The sequence below is a fragment of the Neofelis nebulosa genome, chromosome 9 (genome assembly GCF_028018385.1).
Source record: "Neofelis nebulosa isolate mNeoNeb1 chromosome 9, mNeoNeb1.pri, whole genome shotgun sequence".
In the NCBI taxonomy this organism is placed as follows: Eukaryota; Metazoa; Chordata; class Mammalia; order Carnivora; family Felidae; genus Neofelis; species Neofelis nebulosa.
The window spans coordinates 91145709-91155638 of record NC_080790.1 but is presented as its reverse complement, the minus strand read 5'-3'; the positions used below and the strand labels follow the sequence as shown (position 1 = coordinate 91155638).

General features: G+C 37.5%; 1 pseudogene; it reads left to right on the top strand.

Moving 5' to 3' along the window:
• The first annotated feature begins 3454 nt into the window (after positions 1 to 3454).
• Positions 3455 to 9723, top strand: LOC131486335 (high affinity copper uptake protein 1-like; annotated as a pseudogene).
• Positions 9724 to 9930: the final 207 nt, after the last annotated feature.

Below are 9930 nucleotides of genomic sequence, written 5' to 3'. Positions count from 1 at the left end.
AGCTTTGGTTTTCTTTTTCAGGATTTCTTTGGCCATTCGGGGTCTTTTCTGGTTGCATGTAATTTGGAGAATTGTTTGTTCTAGCTGTGTGTAACACCTCTTTTGCAACAAATATAAGACTTTGAATCTAATTATAGTTATAATCTGGAAGATTATATTTACTGTAGACCCAGGAATGTTGTATGCTAAAATGGCCACAATGTCACAGTATGGGGAATAAAATCAATGGTATTGTAATAGTGTTGTATGTTTTACGGTGACAGGTGGCAGCTACACTGATCTAAACAAAGTTGAATCACTTTGTTGTAAAACTTAAACTAATGTAACATTGTGTGTCAGCTATACTCAAAAATGCTTTTAAAAATCAGTAAAATCAATGGTATTAGAATTGATGGAATTGTAGCGTACTCAAAAATGTTTTTAAAAATAAAAAGTAAATGGACACAATGTAAGTTTGAAAAAAAAGATGTAGGATATATAGCCAGTGGGATATTATTTAGCCATAGAAAGAATGAAATCGTGCCATTTGTAATGACATGGGTGGAGCTAGAGAGTATAATGCTAAGCAAAATAAGTCAGTCAGAGAAAGACAAATACCATATAGTTCCAGTCATATGTGGAATTTAAGGGAAAAAATGAGCAAAGGGAGAGAGAGAGAGAGAGAGAGAGAGAGAGAGCAAGAAAGAGATGCTTAACTATATGGAAAAAACTTATGTTTAGCAGAGGGGAGATGGGTGGGGGAGATAGTTAAATAGGTGATGGAGATTAAGGAGCACATTTGTCATGATGAACACAGATTGATGTATGAAATTGTTGAACCACTATATTGTACCTGAAACTAACATAACACTGTATGTTAACTAACCAAAATTCATATAAAAACTTTAAAAAATGCCAGACTGCTTTGTAAGATGATTTAAAAAATCCTGAACATATTCTGAGAGTGAGGTGATCCCACAACCATCTGTAGAAGAACAACACAATGAGTCATTCACAGACAGCTTAGACATTAATGCAGGAGCTACAACCACCTAGGGTTTAGCCATTGCTGACTTGGAGTTCTGCTGTGAGATGTTATCATGGGAACTAGGTGGAGCTCTAAGGAACCTTGTCCATGCAAGGGCCTGACAAATGCGTGGTTCTTAGAAGAGAGATGCCTAGAATCAATCTATCATCTATCTATCTATCTATCTATCTATCTATCTATCTATCTATCTATCATCTATCTATCCATTCATTCTTGTAGGCTCTATGATGCCCAATATGGGGCTCAAAATCAATGACCCTGAGGTCAAGATTCACATACTTTACTGACTGAGCCAGACAGGTGCCCTAGAATCCGTTTTTTAATTTTAGCATTGTATATTCTCCGGAGAGCCTGGGAATTTCCCAAGGCATCAAGTCCTGTCCCTTTTGTTTAATAGTCTTTCTAACTATCTTTCTTCTTTCTGTATTTTAGTATAAGCAGCAAGGATAAGCTAGGCGACACTCCCAACACTTTCTGGAAATCTTAGCTAGATCACTCAATATTTCATCTCATTTTGAACTTTACACATTACTGTAGGTAGCAGAATTGCTAAACTTTTGACTGCATAGCAAAGATATCCTTTCCTCTAATGTGTAGTAAGATTATTCTATCTTGTTAGTCCTCAACTCACAGTATTAATGAATAGTCATGACATTTTAAGCTTTCACTAACACCTTTCTCAAAACCTAGCTTTCTTCTACTGCCTTATTTTTGTCATAACGTTCCACTTACAGGTACTAAAACTTATATTAATTATGTAATGCTACTTAATAATCTACCTCAGAATATATCAACATAATAAACATTTATGGTCTCCCAGTTTTTATGGGACAGGAATCCCAGAGATTAGCTGTGTGGCTCTGGCTCAGGGTCTCTCATGATGTGGTCAAGTCATCATCTGAAGTCTTGACAGGTGCTAGAGGATCTGCTTCCAAAGTGAGTGTTACTCATTTGTCCAGTACATTAGTGCTGGTTGAAAACAGGAGTCCTCAGTTCATCATGGTCTTCTGCATAAATCTGCATGAGTGTCCTCACAATTTTGGTGCCAGGCATCCACCAGGGTTAGTGGTCCAAGAAAGATAGCAAGGAGAAAACTCCTGTGCCTTTTGTGACCTATTCTCCAAAGTTGCATGCTATTGTGTGCTTTTTTCTATTTGCTAGGTGCAAATCACTAAGTCCAGCTCACAGCAAAAGTAGGGGAGTTAGGTTCTGCCTCTTAAGGAGATCATTAGGGAGTCTGTGGACCTATTTTAACCATCACAGCAACTCACCTTCTTCATTTCTCTACACTCAGGGATCACAGTCTTTTCTGCCTGTTTTCCAGTTTCTGAAAACATGTGTTCCATATATTTCATCACTTTTCTAATTGCTTATGATAGATGGGCTAGCCCAGTGCTGGTGATCACTTAGCCAGAATCAGAGGTCTCAGTACATTGAACTAGACCTTGTATGCAGTCTTTCTTCTCTTTGGCCTAAATTTCCTCCCCTTTAAAATGGAGATTTTGAGGTGTCTGGGTGGCTTAGTTGGAAGAGCATGCAGCTCTTGATCTCAGGTCATGAGTTCAAACTCCACATTGGGTATAGAAATTAGTTACATAAATAAACAAATAAACTTAAAAAATAAAATGAAGATTTTTGAACAAAACCCCCCCAGTATAACAGAAAGATGTTTTCCCTCTACTTCCATTTCTCACATGTCCAGTTGTTTAATTGTTTACCTTTGGAGTCACCTAAGATTTGAGAAGAGAATGTTGAGTAGGAACAATGGTCACTCCCAGACTGCCCCTTTATTGTACAAATAATCTAATATTTGTACAATATTGTACAATCATACAAATTGGGCTGACTATTGCCTAGCACAGGCTGAGGCATTATAGGCGCAAACAGAAGTATAGAGGAGTATTCAGTATTGTTCTCTTTTCCTGTCTTGTACTATCTCTAGAGGGTGACCCCAAGGAATGTGAAAATATGGAAGAGAGCAGATAAGATTATAGTTCAGGGAAGATGGAGCTCCAGGAGGAGACAGACTACTCATTACTTACTATTAATGAAAATTGATTATGGCCCAGTGTCTCTATATTTCTTGCTTTGTGTGGTATATGCGACCATGTTTATGATTAATTAATTAATTAAAATTCAAGTTAGTTAATATACAATCTAGTATTGGTTTCAGGAGAAGAACCCAGTGATTCACCACTTGTTGGAGAACAAGAAGCCAGAGGCACTGTAAGAATGTCCTGAAGGAAAGGGATGGAGCAGCAAGGAACTGAAAGCCATTCTATTCCCTGGCGGAAGGTCACTGGGACTGCATGTTCTCTCCAGAAGGACATCATACCGGTGCCAGGCCTGGGATAAGAATGTTTTGTCTGGCGCCAAATGCACTCATGACCCAGTGTGGAATACACTGCAGGTGCATAACCTGTCAAGATGCCAAATGCTATGTTGTATGTTCTTGCCATTATCAAATTGCAAAAATAAAAGAGGCTTGAGCCAGGAGACCAGTGCTTTGGCTCCTGGAGAGTCTTAGCCCCCTGCTTGGTAATTCTTTTCATCACCACACCTGTAGGATCTGTCTCTTTTCAATTGTTTACATATAACACCCAGTGCTTATCCTTACAAGTGCCCTCTTTAATGCCCGTCACCTATTTAGCCCATCCTCCCACTACCTCCCCTCCAGCAACCCTCAATTTTTTTTCTGTATTTAAGAATCTCTTATGGTTTTCCTTCCTCTGTTTTTATCTTGTTTTTCCTTCCCTTCCCCTATATTCATCTGTTGTGTTTCTTAAATTCCACATATGAGTGAAATCATATGATATTTGTCTTTCTCTGACTGACTTATTTTGCTTAGCGTAATACACTCTAGTTCCATCCATGTTGTTGCAAATGGCAAGATTTCATTCTTTTTGATCGCTGAGTAATATTCCATTGTATATATACCACAGATATATACCACATCTTTATCCATTCATCAGTCGATGGACATTTGGGCTCTTTCCATACTTTGGCTATTGTCAAAAGTGCTGCTATAAACATTGGGGTGCATGTGCCCCTTTGAATCAGTATATTTGGATCCTTTGGATAAATACCTAGTAGTGAAATTGCTGGGTCATAGGGTAGTTCTATTTTTAATTTTTTGAGAAACCTCCATACTATTTTCTAGAGTAGCCTAACCAGTTTGCGTTCCCACCAACACTGCAAAAGGGTTTCCATTTCTCGGCACCTTTTTGTCAACATCAGTTGTTTCCTGACTTGTTAACTTCAGCCATTGTGACAGGTGTGATGTTGTATCTCATTGTGGTATTGATTTGTATTTTCCTGACAATGAATGATTTTGGTAATCTTTTCATGTGTGTTAGCCGTCTGGATATCTTCTTTGGAAAAGTGTCTATTCATGTCTTCTGCTCATTTCTTCACTGGATTATTTGTTTTTTGGGTATTGAGTTTGATAAATTCTTTATAGATTTTGGATACGACCCCTTTATTTGATATGTTTGTTATTTGAAAATATCTTTTCCCATTCTGTTGGTTGTCTTCTAGTTTTGCTGATTGTTTCCTTCATTGTGCAGAAGCTTTTTAATTTGGTGAAGTCTCAATAGTTCATTTTTTTAAAAAAAAATATTTGGGTCTTAAAAATGTTTATTTATTTTGAGAGAGAGGGAGAGAGAAAGAATGAGCAGTGTAAGGGCAGGGGGGGTGGGGACAGAGAATACCAAGCAAGCTTCATGCTGCCAGCACAGAGCTTGATGCAGGGCTTGAACTCACAAACCATAAGATCATGACATGAGCCAAAATCAAGAGTCGGATGTTTAACTGACTGAGTCACCCAGGCACCCCTCATTTTTGCTTTTATTTCACTTGTCTCTGGAGACATGTCTAGTAAGATGTTTCTGTGGCTGAAGTCAAAGAGGTTGCTGCCTCTTTCTCCTCTAGGATTTTGATGGTTTCCTGCTCTCACATTTAGGTCTTTCATCCATTTTGAATTTATTTCTGTGCCTGGTATAAGAAGTCATCCCGTTTCATTTTTCTGCATGCCACTGTCCAGTTTTCCCAGCACCATTTGCTGGAGAGACTTTTTTCCATTGGGTACTCTTTCCTGTTTTGTCAAAGATTAGTTGGCCATACACTTTGGGTCTACTTCTGGGTTATCTATTCTGTTCCATTGATCTATGTGTCTGTTTTTGTGCCAATACCATACTGTCTTGATGATTACAGCTTTGTAGTACACCATGAAGTCTGAATTGTGATGCCTCCGGCTTTGGTTTTCTTTTTCAGGACTGCTTTGGCTTTTTAGGGTCTTTTCTGGTTACATAAAGATTTTATAATTGTTTTTTTCTAGCTCTGTGAAGAATGTTGGTGTTATTTTGATAGGGATTGCACTGAATGTGTAGATTACTTTGAGTAATAGAGACATTTTAACATTGTTCTCCCAACTCATGAACATGGGATGTTTTTCCATTTCATTGTGTCTTCTTCAATTTCTTTCATAAGCTTTCTATAGTTCTCAGCATACAGATCTTTTACCTCTTTGGTTATTTTTCCCCCCTAGGTTACTTATGGTTATGGTGCAATTGTAAAACGGATAGATTCCTTGATTTCTCTTTCTGCTGCTTCATTATTGGTGTATAGAAATGCAACCTATTTCAATATGTTGAATTTATATCCTGAAACTTTGATGAATTCATGTATCAGTTCTAAGCAGTTTTTTTGGCAGAGTCTTTTGGTTTTGCCACGTAGAATATCATGACATCTGCAAAGAGTGAAAGTTTGACTTTTTCTTTGTCAGTTTGTATGCCTTTTATTTCTTTTTGTTGTCTGATTGCTGAGGCTAGGACAGTGGTGAGAGTGGACTTCTCTGTCGTGTTTGTGAACTTAGGGGAAAGCTCTTGGTTTTTCCCCATTGAGGGTGATATTAGCTTCAGGCCTTTCATACATGGCTTTTATGATGTTGAGGTATATCCCCACTTTCTTGAGGGTTTTTATCAAGAAAGGATGCTGTATTTTGTCAAATACTTTGTATGGTTCTTATCCTTTCTTTTGTTATCAATTATCAATCACATTGATTGATTTGTGAATAGTGAACCAGCCCTACATCCCAGGAATTAATCTCACTTGATCATGGCGAATAATTGTTTTAATGTACTGTTGAATTCAATTTGCTAATATCTTGTTGAGAATTTTTGCACTTAGCTTCATCAGGGATATTGGCCTCTAATTTTCCTTTTTAGTGGGGTCTTTGCATGGTTTTGGAATCAAGGTAATGCTGACTTTAGAGAATAAGTTTGGAAGTTTTCCTTTTATTTCTATTTTTTGCAAGAAGCCGTCTATCCCAGAACTCTTATTTGTTGGGAGATTTTTGATAACTGATTTAGTTTCTTTGCTGGTTATGGGCCTGTTCACATTTTCTGTTTCTTTCTGTTTGAGTTTTGGTATTGTGTGAGTGTCTAGGAATTTGTCTATTTCTTCCAGATTGCCCAATTTATTGGCATATAATTGCTAATAATATTCTCTTATTATTGTTTCTATTTCTGCAGTGTTGGTTGTGGTCTCTCCTCTTTCATTCTTGATTTTATTTATTCGGGTCCTTTCCTTTTTCTTTTTGATCAATCTGACTAGGGGTTTATCAATTTTGTTCTTTGACAAAAAAACCGATTTCATTGATCTGTTCTACTTTTTTTAAATTTCACTATCATTGATTTCTGCTCTGGTCTTTATTATTTCCTATCTTCTGCTGTTTTTGTGCTTTCTTTGCTGTTCTTTTTCCAGCTCTTTTAGGTGTAAGATTAGGTTGTGTATTTGAGACCTATCTTTCTTTAGGAAGACTTGAATTGCTAGGTACTTCCCTCTTTTGACCAACTTTGCTGCATCCCAGAGGTTTTGGACTTTCGTGTTTTCATTTTCATTGGCTTCCATGTACTTTTTAATTTTCCTTTTTAATTTCTTGGTTAACCCATTCATTCTTTAGTAAGATGTTCTTTAATCTCCAAGTATTCATGGTCTTTACAAATTTTTTCTTGTGGTTGATTCTGAGTTTTATAGTGGTCTGAAAATATGCAAGATATGATCTCAATCTTTTTATACTTATTGAAGGCTGATTTGTGACCCAGTATGTGATCTAATCTCGAGAATGTTCCATGTGCAGTCAAGAAATATGTATATTCTGCTTCTTTAGAATGAAATGTTCTAAATATATCTGTTAAATCCTTCTGGCCCAGTGTGTCATTCAAAGCCGTTGTTTCCTTGTTGATTTTCTGCTTATTGATATGTCCATTGCTGTAAGGGGGATGTTGATGTCCCCTTCTCTTATGGTATTATTATCAAAGAGTTTCTTTATATCTATGATTAATTGATTTATATATTTGGATGTTTTCCACATTTGTGCATAAATATTTATAATTGTTAGATATTCATAATTAAGGTGGATAGACCCCTTAATTATGATACAATGCCCTTCTTCATTTCTTGTTACAGTCTTTATTTTAAAATTATTTTGTCTGATATAAGTATGGCTACTCCAGATTTCTCTTGAAGACCATTAACATGTTCCATCCCTTTACTTTAAATCTACAGGTTTCTTTAGGTCTAAAATGTGTCTCTTGTAAGCAGCATTTATATGGGGCTTGTTTTGTTATCCATTCTGAGCCCTATGTTTTTTGATTGGATCACTTAGTCCGTTTACATTTAGAGTGAGTACTGAAAGATATGAATTTGGTTCCAGTGCGTTGCCTGTGGAGTTGGTATTTCTTGTGATGTTCCCTGGTCCTTTGTATTGTTTGTTGCTTTTGGTTTTTTTTGTTTGTTTTGTTTTGTCTTTTGTCCACTCAAAGAATGCCCCTTAAAATTTCTTGCAGGACCTGTTTAGTGGTCACGAACCCCTTAAGTTCTTGTTTGTCTGGGAAAATCTTTATCCCTCCCCTCTATTTTGAATGACACCCTTGCTGGATAAAGAATTCTTGGCTGCATATTTTTCTGAATATATCCTGCCACCACTTTCTGGACTGCCAAGTTTCTGTGGATAGGTCTGATGCTGATCTGTCTTCCCTTATAGGTTAAGGATGTTTTTCCCTTCCTGCTTTCATAATTTCCTTGTCTGTGTATTTTGTGAGTTTGACTCTCATATGCCATGGTGATGTTTGGTTTTTGTTGAATCTATTTGGAATTCTCTGTGGCTTTTGGATTTCGATGTCTGTGTCCTTCCCCAAATTAGGAAAGTTTTCTGGTATGATTTGCTCACATCAAACTTCTGCCCCTTTTTCTCTCTCTTCCTCTTCTGGGACTCCTAGGATTTGGATGTGAATCCTTTTTAATAAGTCAGAGTGTTCTCTAGGTCTTGTATCATGTTCTTTTGCCTTTGTTTCCTTCTTTTTTTCTGCTTCATTATTCTCCATAATTTTATCTTCTCTAGTTGCTGATTCACCGCTCTGCTTTGTCCATCCTACCTATCGTGGCATCCATTCAGGATTGCTTCTTAGTTATAGCATGTTTAATTTTGGCCTAACTAGACTGTATTTCTTTTATCTTGCACAATGGGATTCCCTGGTGTCTTCTATGCTTTTTTAACCCTAGCCAGTAGTCTCATTATATTGGTTCTAAATTCTAGTTCAGACATCTTACTTATCTGTGCTGATTAAGTCCCTGTCACTTCTTCCTATTCTTTCCTTGGGGTGAATTCCTTTATTTTGCCAGTTTGGAAGAGGAAAAAAATTAATAAAATACAAAAGAAATTAAAGAAATTAAAAATTAAATTAAAAAATTAAAAATTAAAAAAAAGAAATTAAGAAATTAAAAACAAAACAAAAAATCAAATAAAAAAAGATAGATCCCATGTGTGTTTCTGTCTGCTTGCTGAAAGAAGCTTGATAGGTGTGGTGATGCATTAAAGTTCTAAGAGGGAGGTGCTGGTGGCAGGACTGGATCTAGAAGAATCTTCTGCTGACCTTCAACTTTTCCTGGAAACGTGGACCATTCCCACCATAAGGGGACAAGCCATATGGCTGAACAACAGTACAACAGTGCCTTCTCACCACCACCACCTGACCACTTCAGCCCACTACTCTCATGGTGGGGGAATAGGCAACATGATGATGCCTATGACCTACTTTGGCTTTAAGAATGTGGAACTACTGTTTTCTGGTTGGTGGTCAATACAGCTTGAGAAATGGTGGGAGCTTTCTTGACAGTGTTTTTACTAGCAATGTTCTATGAAGGACTCAAGATAGCCTGAGAAAGACTGTTGCATAAGTCACAAGTCAGCATCTGCTACAATTCCATGCCTGTACCAGGACCAAAAGGAGACATCCTTATGGGGACACACAGACTGTTGGGCAGCGGATGCTGAACTTTCCTTGTCTCCTGCAAACAGTGCTGCATGTCATCCACGTGGTCATCAGCTACTTCCTCATGCTTATCTTCATGACCTACAATGGATACCTCTGCATTGCAGTAGCAGCAGGGGCCGGCACAGGATAACTTCTCTTCAGCTGGAAGAAGGCAATGGTGGTGGACATCATAGAGCATTGCCATTAATGTTAAACTCCATGGTGCAGCCTTATTGATTGCAGTGGGAAGTAGTTCAAGACTGAAAGACAGGATTCCTACTCTAATCTTCCCTTCTTGCTACTTATTTCCTTACACACACACGTGCGCACACAGACCTGCTCAATAGAAACTTAGCTTTTGGTCTCTGAGCTACGGTGATAACCTCCCTGGTTTTTTTTTTTCTAATGACCTGAGACTTCCTCAGACAAGATTCCCTCAGAATCTCTCCTCCCTCATCATCATCTTAGATCCAAGTTATATGTTCTTGTCCAAGCCAAGTAGCTTTCTATTCAAGGACTTGATAACCTACTTCATTTTTTAGTCTCCTGTTTTTATTTTGTTAACAGATAATATGTGAATTTGGTGGG